Consider the following 8,904-nt stretch of genomic DNA (forward strand, 5'->3'; position numbering starts at 1 on the left):
AGGATCTAATATCGCTAAAAGAATGACGATTGATGATGAAAATAACAATTATATTAGTGATCACAATAACATGGTATTCTTTAAAAAAAAGCACACCAAACGAAACACAAACATACTACGGCAACGCTATAACCGCCTTGGACATGATGGAGGTAAAACTGTGAAAATAAACTGTAGAACTTTATACCTCGTGATTTAAAGGCGAGAAATGACCCATTCCATTATTGTTATTGTCGCTCGACCTGTGGTAAATGTGCCCTTAGGCAAGCGGCTAAAGGAGGGCCCGGCAACGAGACAAGTCTTGCCAGAACCCAGGAGAAATCAACCAAAAAGCCTACCGAAAATATAATGAAAAACAACGGATCGGTAATTTCGGTCGTGGCCAGTCCACTCATTTGCATTATTATGCTTTTTGTGTACTATTCGCCTATTTGCCCGCATTGTTGTCTCCGATGTATAGCTTAATTGTGTTTGATAAAACCTGGAGTTATATCATCGTTCATACTTTCATTCCAAGTCATTTTGTCTACGCAGTGTTAAAAGGAATCTATGATGCATAGCTTAATATTGAAAGTCTTTACATCGCCTTGGTAAATAATCGTATAAAATAAAATGATAATGAATGATATAGACATCAATCTAGCTACCTTATCTATCTGTCTGTCTATCGATCTATCTGTCTATCTGTCTGTTTGTCTGTCTATCGATTCATCTATCTCACCATCTTTCTTTTAATTTACCACTCTTTGTGTCCTTGTGTTAATTCATCTCTGTAATTATCGCAAGACATTTTCACACACGACGGCAAGATGACAGGTATTTGTTATTCATGGTGGTTCCGGTAATGTGGAATAGCAAAGGTGTGCATATGTCATAAAATAGATTCGCGTAAACTTGAAAATAAGTAAAGTATTCAAGATGATAAAAAATGCCAATGATCGATAATGTCATAGCAACACGGAATGAAATACTGAAATAAGATTGACTACTGAGATGCCCTACTATTCGACTTTCCACACTATCATGACTATATTTTCATTTCATTACATTAAGTTACTCCTAAATCAAATATCTTTTTTTTTCATGCGCCGAATTGAATGATTTGTTTTACGTAACCGTAAAAGAAGCGAGAATGCTTGTAATAAGCTAATAACCACGTGACCGAAGACATTCAGTTCCCTACGAAGACTTAATGGACTATGAGGATTAAGTGCCTTCTCTCAGTGTGCAATCGCCTCTGCAAAAGAGATTCGAATCAGGAACCTTATAATTTAAAGGCCGTGATGCACGGAGCTAAACCAAACTCCTCCAGCAACAGAGCAGTAGTATATACCCACTTTTTGTTTGTTTGTTTGTTTTCTTCACCATGCACTTGTCATGCTTGTTATGCAAAAGTCTGGATGCTAAGAGTGCAAGTGTCTTATGATCGATACAATCTTTAGGATTTTAATGAAGACGGCATTCCTTGAGATTTATTTTAGTGTCCTGATAATTAGACAGCCGTCGAAAGAATTTAAATCATGTAGTTCTTCTCTCCCGCCATCTATTCATCAACTGTTCATTTTGTAACATTCTATCATCTATCTATCCATCCATCTATCTATCTATCTATCTGGTATTCTAGTTATATATTGCTTTCCATACGTCAAAATATGATTGATGGAATGCACCCGAAGCCGGAGAGCGGTAATAATCATCAGAACAACAGTTCACCTTTTTTAGAAACGTAATGTACCATGCTGTAATGGCTTGTTCTTGCTACTTCGCTTCTCGGATAGATTTATTTATTCTCGGACTCGTAAATGTGGAGCTCAGCCTAGGATTTGTCCTGAAACCAGTGCGAGAGTTGTCGTCTGAGAGGATAGTGGCTTGGATCAGAGGCGTGTCATGTTGATATTGAGCTGTGATGCGGGAGCAGGGTGCTTTAATATGGTGCATCACGACAACAAAGTTATTAGAGCGATGACGGTACAACCCTTGCTATGTCTTAATGTCCCCGGTTAGGCTATGGGCCGCCAAATGATGGAGTCGTTAGGGCAATTAGGCACGTGATTCGCTTGGAAATGGGTTATGTTGGCGTTTGGACGTGTTGAATGCTCTGCTCGTATGGTAGAAGAAGTCAACCTTCTTAGATTGGATGTTATTTGTAGTGGAATAGTACGCGAAGTTCAACAACGTGTTCTATAAGCACTGCCTTCACTGCTCTAGATGTAGAATTTAGATTAAGCTATATCTGAATGCCTAAGTTCTTACAAATATTCCAAACTTAATATTCTACACTTTAATTTTCTGCCCGCGTTTTCAGAATGCACGCTCCACAATTAGCTAAACGGAGACGATGTTTTAACAATTATGACAAGAGCGGTATCATGGTTGTAAGGCGGATCTGGAAAATATAACGTGGATGCTTAAAAATAACTGTGTGCCGCGGGATGATAATTAGACTCCGAACACCCGTTCCTTTCGACTCAATACTGTTGTTACTTACTATATTTAGATGTTATAAAACCAGTTAGGAATAGACATCAAATAAAAACTTTCATTTTCACGTTCTGACGAAATATCTTTGCATTGTCTTTGATTTTGTCCATACTAAAGCACTAAGATTTTGGTGTGGTCAACGTGAAGAAATAAAACAAAGACTGAACTTCATCTGTTGAGCCACTAATCTGTAACTCGCTGTATACATAATTACGTGGACTTCCGAAAAAAAAAAAAGTAATCAGTGTGTCCTTTTGCAATTTCGAAATTATGAATTAAAATGCAAATTGAAGTCGCCCACGCTCAGTTTCGTGAATCGTTCTCAATGATAAAAAGGCCAGGAAATGTCAGCTACAATTACCTTTGTATTTTTTCCCCATATACGCATCAGACAAGATATATTCCTGGACTTTCTTGACAATGTAATGTTTTTAGCTGTATCTCGCGAGTGAAAATATCAATTGAAATGACATTCTTTCAATTTTTCAATAATTTTCAAATCTTACGATGTTTGACATTGATGTCAGAAAGACCAATATTTCATGTAAACTTCAACTTCCTTAGATTAGCAAGTGAAAAGAGTATCTTCTTCAGAGATATTTATCTAAGTTGTTCCGTATTTTGTGTCTTCAGGCACTCTCGACAAACTGAAGTCATTTCAAAATTGACAGTGTACCTCATCCTTTATTCACATTTGGCTACTCATACTCAATCGTCGACAAGAAACACATAATTCTGACCATTGCAGACAAAATTATTTTTTTTTTTCCAGTAAAGCTAAAAAAGGAAATAGCAATGGATAGTTTTGCAAGTGGTGTAAGCGTCACGGGAAACGACAGGAACTTTGAGCAGAAAGTTTTTTTGTTTTTATAAGTTAAAATGAACTTGAACAATAAATGTTTTTTTTTTTAATTTGTGTGTCCAACCCCTTTCCTTCTTTCCCTCTCTGACTGTATGTTGTCTGTCTATCTGTCTGTCTGTCTGTCTCGCTGTGTGTGTGTTTTTTTTTTTGATGTCTTCAAGTGTGTACAGCACGCTTGCTCGGTCTCCTTGAGTAATACTTATTGCGCTTCATCGCGCATTTTATGGAGTATGAGCGACGGAAGGACTGCAGTCGATAATGCTGCCAGTGCACGAATCAAGGGGGAGAAAAAGGACATTTGGTTAAAGAGTGTGCAAATCTCTTAAATGTGAGATTAATCTTTTCCTCCTCACCCCTTTTTCAGAGCCTGGAGCTATTCTTTGGAGCTTGGACTGCCCATTAATCAATAGCAAGCATCCTGTGTGTGGAATTCGATTCATCCATCCGGTAGAATATGCAGCTCTGCGTGAATTCAGGGAGTAATCTCTTCCACGTTGAGGACTAGGCAAATAACGCTGATGTCTTTTTCATCGACCCTTTCCCTTTTAATTTGGTCGAGGAAAATCAGTTACAAGCAAGGAAGTAAAAAAGGCAACGTGTAAGACAGATTTCCTACATTACACACCAACGAGATCATGATAAGTATCATGGCTAGAAATACGAGACGTGATGTTAAAAGGCATTGGTGTTTTGATAGCCATCGTCTTCTTTGGCCTATCAATCTGGATGATAACGCATTTCATGATTAAGCACAATGACTCTTCGATCATAACCTTTGGATCACGGAGTAACTTTGATCAATCCTTGAAGCCGATATTCCTTACCTGAGTGAAGAAGTGATTCCCCGAAACCTTCTCATTGTCAACACCATCAAGAATATATATCAGAAACCCCTCAGTAGACAAAAAAAGAAAGAAAGAGAAGAACAAATGCTCTCTGATACAGGTATTTCTTTGATAGACCCTATAAGCCTTCTGGTGTCCCCAAGGGTATCCAATCTCTTCGAGTAGTTTTAGGATGTACGGAAGAAAGGGTTTCCTTCTATCGCATTAGACTTTCAAGAGACACTATATCGAGAATCATTGGAATTCAGTTATGAGCTATCGAGAAATCCAGATATTCAAAAGAAGAACTCAGAGGCCCTAAGTAGCTATCTATGGCACTTGTTGCAAACAAGGGTGTGATTCAGGTTGGTCGGCACTCCTTGACGCTTATTGGATTTATGTCATTTTGAGAAAGTTCAGATTCCCCGCAGCCATTTGACGCTCAACCTTCCTTTTTTTTGGGGGGGGGGGGGGGTGGGGGGAGTTGGGGGAGGAAGGTGGGGGTGAGAAGGGGTCATCTTTATATCTTTATCCTTTTCATACGGCACTTGTGTGGTCGATTGCGGTTGTGGAAACAAAAGTAAGTTTTGTGCAGTGAAACTGGCTATATTCTAAGCACTAACGCATTTCTGATTCCTAATGTTCTATCCCACTGACAATCCATCTGTAGTGCAGGTGATATCTTCTCTAGAATTATTCATAAAACGTAAAGAATTCGCAGATTACTTTTCAAGCGTTGACTAGAATTAACTAGAAAATAAAAACACACACACACGCACACAAAACGACCCGCAACAACAACAACAGCAAAAAACGATTGAAGTGCCAGTGGGATATAAGTGCTGGTGATTTGTAACAGCTGTATATCCTTTGCTGGAGGAGAAAACTTGAGCCTTGAGCATACAATATTTCAAAGATTGCTTAAATGAAAGCATTCATAACTACTTACTTGCACGGGTGGAAAACTAGTGCTTTTGTATGATTCGAGTATAATGCAAATCCTCCTCCAGATTCTCGTCTATCCATTATTCATGCCGCAGCGGTAAAAGAATACAAGACAAAATGAAGCGTATATCCTCCAAAACGAGAGCTTTTACAGTTGCGCTGCAATTACAAGTCGTTCCTTTGGGATACAGTGATTTAAACGAGACAGCTCGTGTTACAGAAGATAAATTGATGTGACCCTGGTGGGTATGCTGAATGCAGGGCGACAATTTTGCAATTTACCAAGCCCTATTACATCCATTCAAACACATAGTACATCTTCAAGCTATGTTGTTGTTTTTTACACCAAGGGAGCATCAACGCGTTTGCCACAATGCGAAAGTCACATTAATTTTCTAAGGGTTATTTTTCACATATTCATTTGCGGATAAAAGGTTAACACAAACGGCCCGCATGCACACACACACACACACACACACACACACACACACACACACATTTATGTGTTCAACAGACAGGCACATGAGCTTTGCACCAGAATGACATAATTATGTTGTATTCCTACGGAGTAGTACCCTGGGAATGAATGCGAACATGGACTAAGGCAATCAAAAATTGTCTAACTGTAGATCCAGATCACTCGAGGGTAAAATTGATGCTCCCAAGTTTCGTGTCAGACACGTCAAAGAGAGACTGCACTAATTCATTTTTCATCATAAAAACATTAAAAGATTGTGAAATGATCTCGTTTTGACAGCTTGCCATCCAAATCCCTGAATTTCTTCATGCAGGTCATGTTCTCTTTTGTTTTCTAATGCCTCATGTTTGGTTAATCAAATCTTTAATAAAATGAAGATGTTTGTCAGTTCGCTAGTCATACTATAAAAAAAAAGTGTTTTCATGACAATTTGGGTGTGAAATGTGCTATACTTGTGTTACCATACACTGTCCTACTCAGCGATATCTCCACATTGAAATTGGCGAAAACTGGTCTTGTCAAAGCGAATAATATTGGTAGCTATATATATCATCTCCATCATGGAGAAGCAAAATAAATCTACTTACGAAGGTAGCAAGTCAAAAAAAAAATTGAAGATAACAGCGATGACAGCAGAAATAATTAATCCTAAAGTCAAGATCGACGTGTGGTATTTCTGGCATCGGAGGGATTATAAAACTCGATTATAAAATTCCTCTTGTTTGATTCAAATTTGAGATAGCTAAGCACTTTTTGATAAACATACATACACACTCACTCACACACATACACACACACACACAAGAAGGTCACGATTGTCTTCTTTTCCCTCAGACTTCAATTCTTCCTCCTCTCATCTTCTCCTCCTAATGCTCTTCCTCCTTCGCCTTCTCCTCCATCCTCCTCACTATCATCCTCAATTCCTCATCATCGCTTTTTCTTTTTCTACAAAATCCTTGCACTTCCGCACTCCTCCTTCACCCCCCCCCCCCCCCCCCCAACCTTCCTAACATCTTGGTTAGTATTGACCGCTTGAGCAGATAAAGTCTTCCGGGGGACTGTAGTACCCCTTCCATGCTCTTTTCTCGCTGGCCGGCTCTACAGGGCAACGCCACCAGCGTGTAAATAACTTTTCTAAGGCGGTCTTCCGAGGAAATTGGATCACGATTTAGGGGATCACCCTCCGTTAAAAGCTACCGGCCAGTAATCGCTGGTATATCTACATGGTTTCGGTTACGCATGCCGTCTCATGCATCATGCTTAACGATTTGTCTTTCCGTCTCCCGTTTTAGTCTAATGGAAACCCTCTCGATATCAAGTCTTTTTCGTATTTTTTTCCGAGTTTGTTTTCTTCCTTTTCTATTACGCTCCTCCACAAAGTGAAAACTCCGTTCTTTATCCTTGCGTGCTTGTTTGATGTATCGTTTATGCCCTGCCTCCCCTAAAGAGCTGTTATGAATCCAACCGCCCGCGTGTCTGCTTTTATACCGCCAGTTCAATTTCCCCGCGTTCACGTACCCATTTAAGGAATGACGTTGAACGACGACACGATTAATGACAGATTTATGTATGCTCCTTTCTGCACATTGAATTGTCGCGCGTGTTTTTACAGGTGTTCGTGCGCGTGTGATTGTGTGTACACGTTAATCGGACGGTGACCAAGTATTTTATCATGATGAATCAACGAAGGAATCTAACACCTTATTTTGAGGTCATTGACACACGAATACAAATCGCCTCTTCTGGAAAAAATATCAATTACGTGAAATCAGTATCATCTTAATGGACATGACACGACACAGGGATAGACTGAAGCTTTTTTTGTGGTCAAAAACATGATGTCAAACGCTCTGCTCAGTGGCGGAAACTAACACGATATGAACTCTTGATGTCATATATCAGCCCACCGTTTATCTACCATAATATCTTTCCCCCGCAGTAATGTAAATTGTATGATGGGATGATGTTTTGGGCTTGACGGGACCGAGATTTCGTACTAATGTGAGAGGAAAGATAATGGTAGTTCTGACAAGTGTGGATGTAAGACAATGTTGCTTCAATGAGATGGTATGCATCTGATGACTCATTAAAAAATCAGCAACAATCTGAAGGGATGTTCGGTCTTGAGATATAATATTAGCGAATTTTAGATCTGCAACACGAACGCTAAGACGACGCAGCCTACCGGGTTGGACAATGGAACCATCTGTCTGGCGCATGTCCAGAACACAATTTTTGGCCAAATTAGCGTCGTCTTAGCGTTCGCGTCGCAGATCTAAAGCTCGCTAATCATGACCGTTTTGAATTCTCCGGGAAAATTTGATGAGGGCGCATGTTATATATCGTTACTTTGGTATATTCGTAATTGATGGAATAATGTAGCGATATGAGGTGTGAAGTTGTTGTTTTTTTCCACGATTGTGATGATCTTGTAATTGATATGGATGTCATTTATTCCTTCAGAAATACGCCTATGGGTTGATGTCGATGGTGCTATTTCGGTATTCTCTCGCTCTAAGTCGATAAAACTTTTGTCTTGTTGATTTGAATACAAATCAAAATACAAGCGCCGATCTTGTTTCTCTCTGCCTGTTTGATGTATCTTCAACGAAGTTATTTTTTCCCACCTTATCTCGTTATTTCTTTTAGATTTTTGTTTCCACTCGTCAGTGTGTGTGTGAGTGTGAGCGTGTGCTTGTTGTAAGGTAATTCTGATGAAGATCTGCGGCCCTGAAAAGCTTTTCAGGGTATGCAGACAGGTATAAGAATAGCATTGATTCGCGTCCTGGAGCGAACAATGTAACATCAATATGATTCTTATGGAAATTTCTCTTTCCTCTGCCTTACGGAAGTACTAGGTGCGCCTCGAAATCAATCCATCTAAAGGACCTGAAGAAAAAAACCCCAGAGAAGTCACAAAAACAAACAAACAAACAAACGATTTCTTCCGGGGGTTTCCGTCTTCTATAGCAACCTCGTGGTATCAGATTTTTGAATCTGTCATAGACACGGGGACAAAACCTCACTAAATTCGACCTACTGAGAGATTTTCTTGCTCAAGCAACTCTACACCAAGCCTCCCACAGGCCAAGCGCTATTCTTGGCAAGACGTTTAAAACGCTAAGGTTACGGAACGCTTCTTGACTTAAAACGAGTCATTAGAAAAACGAAATGACAAAAACTCAACACCGAGAGCGGTTATATTCCATAACCAACGACTCGCGGACTCAAAGCTATTTGATACTGACACAATTTTAAACGATTGTAGGAGATATGCGGATTGATTTTCCCCATTTTCGAAATATTATGTTGTC

This window comes from Diadema antillarum, unplaced genomic scaffold, assembly GCF_040938485.1.
Source record: "Diadema antillarum isolate AM-2024a unplaced genomic scaffold, OU_Dant_1.0 seq00000423_RagTag, whole genome shotgun sequence".
In the NCBI taxonomy this organism is placed as follows: domain Eukaryota; kingdom Metazoa; phylum Echinodermata; class Echinoidea; order Diadematoida; family Diadematidae; genus Diadema; species Diadema antillarum.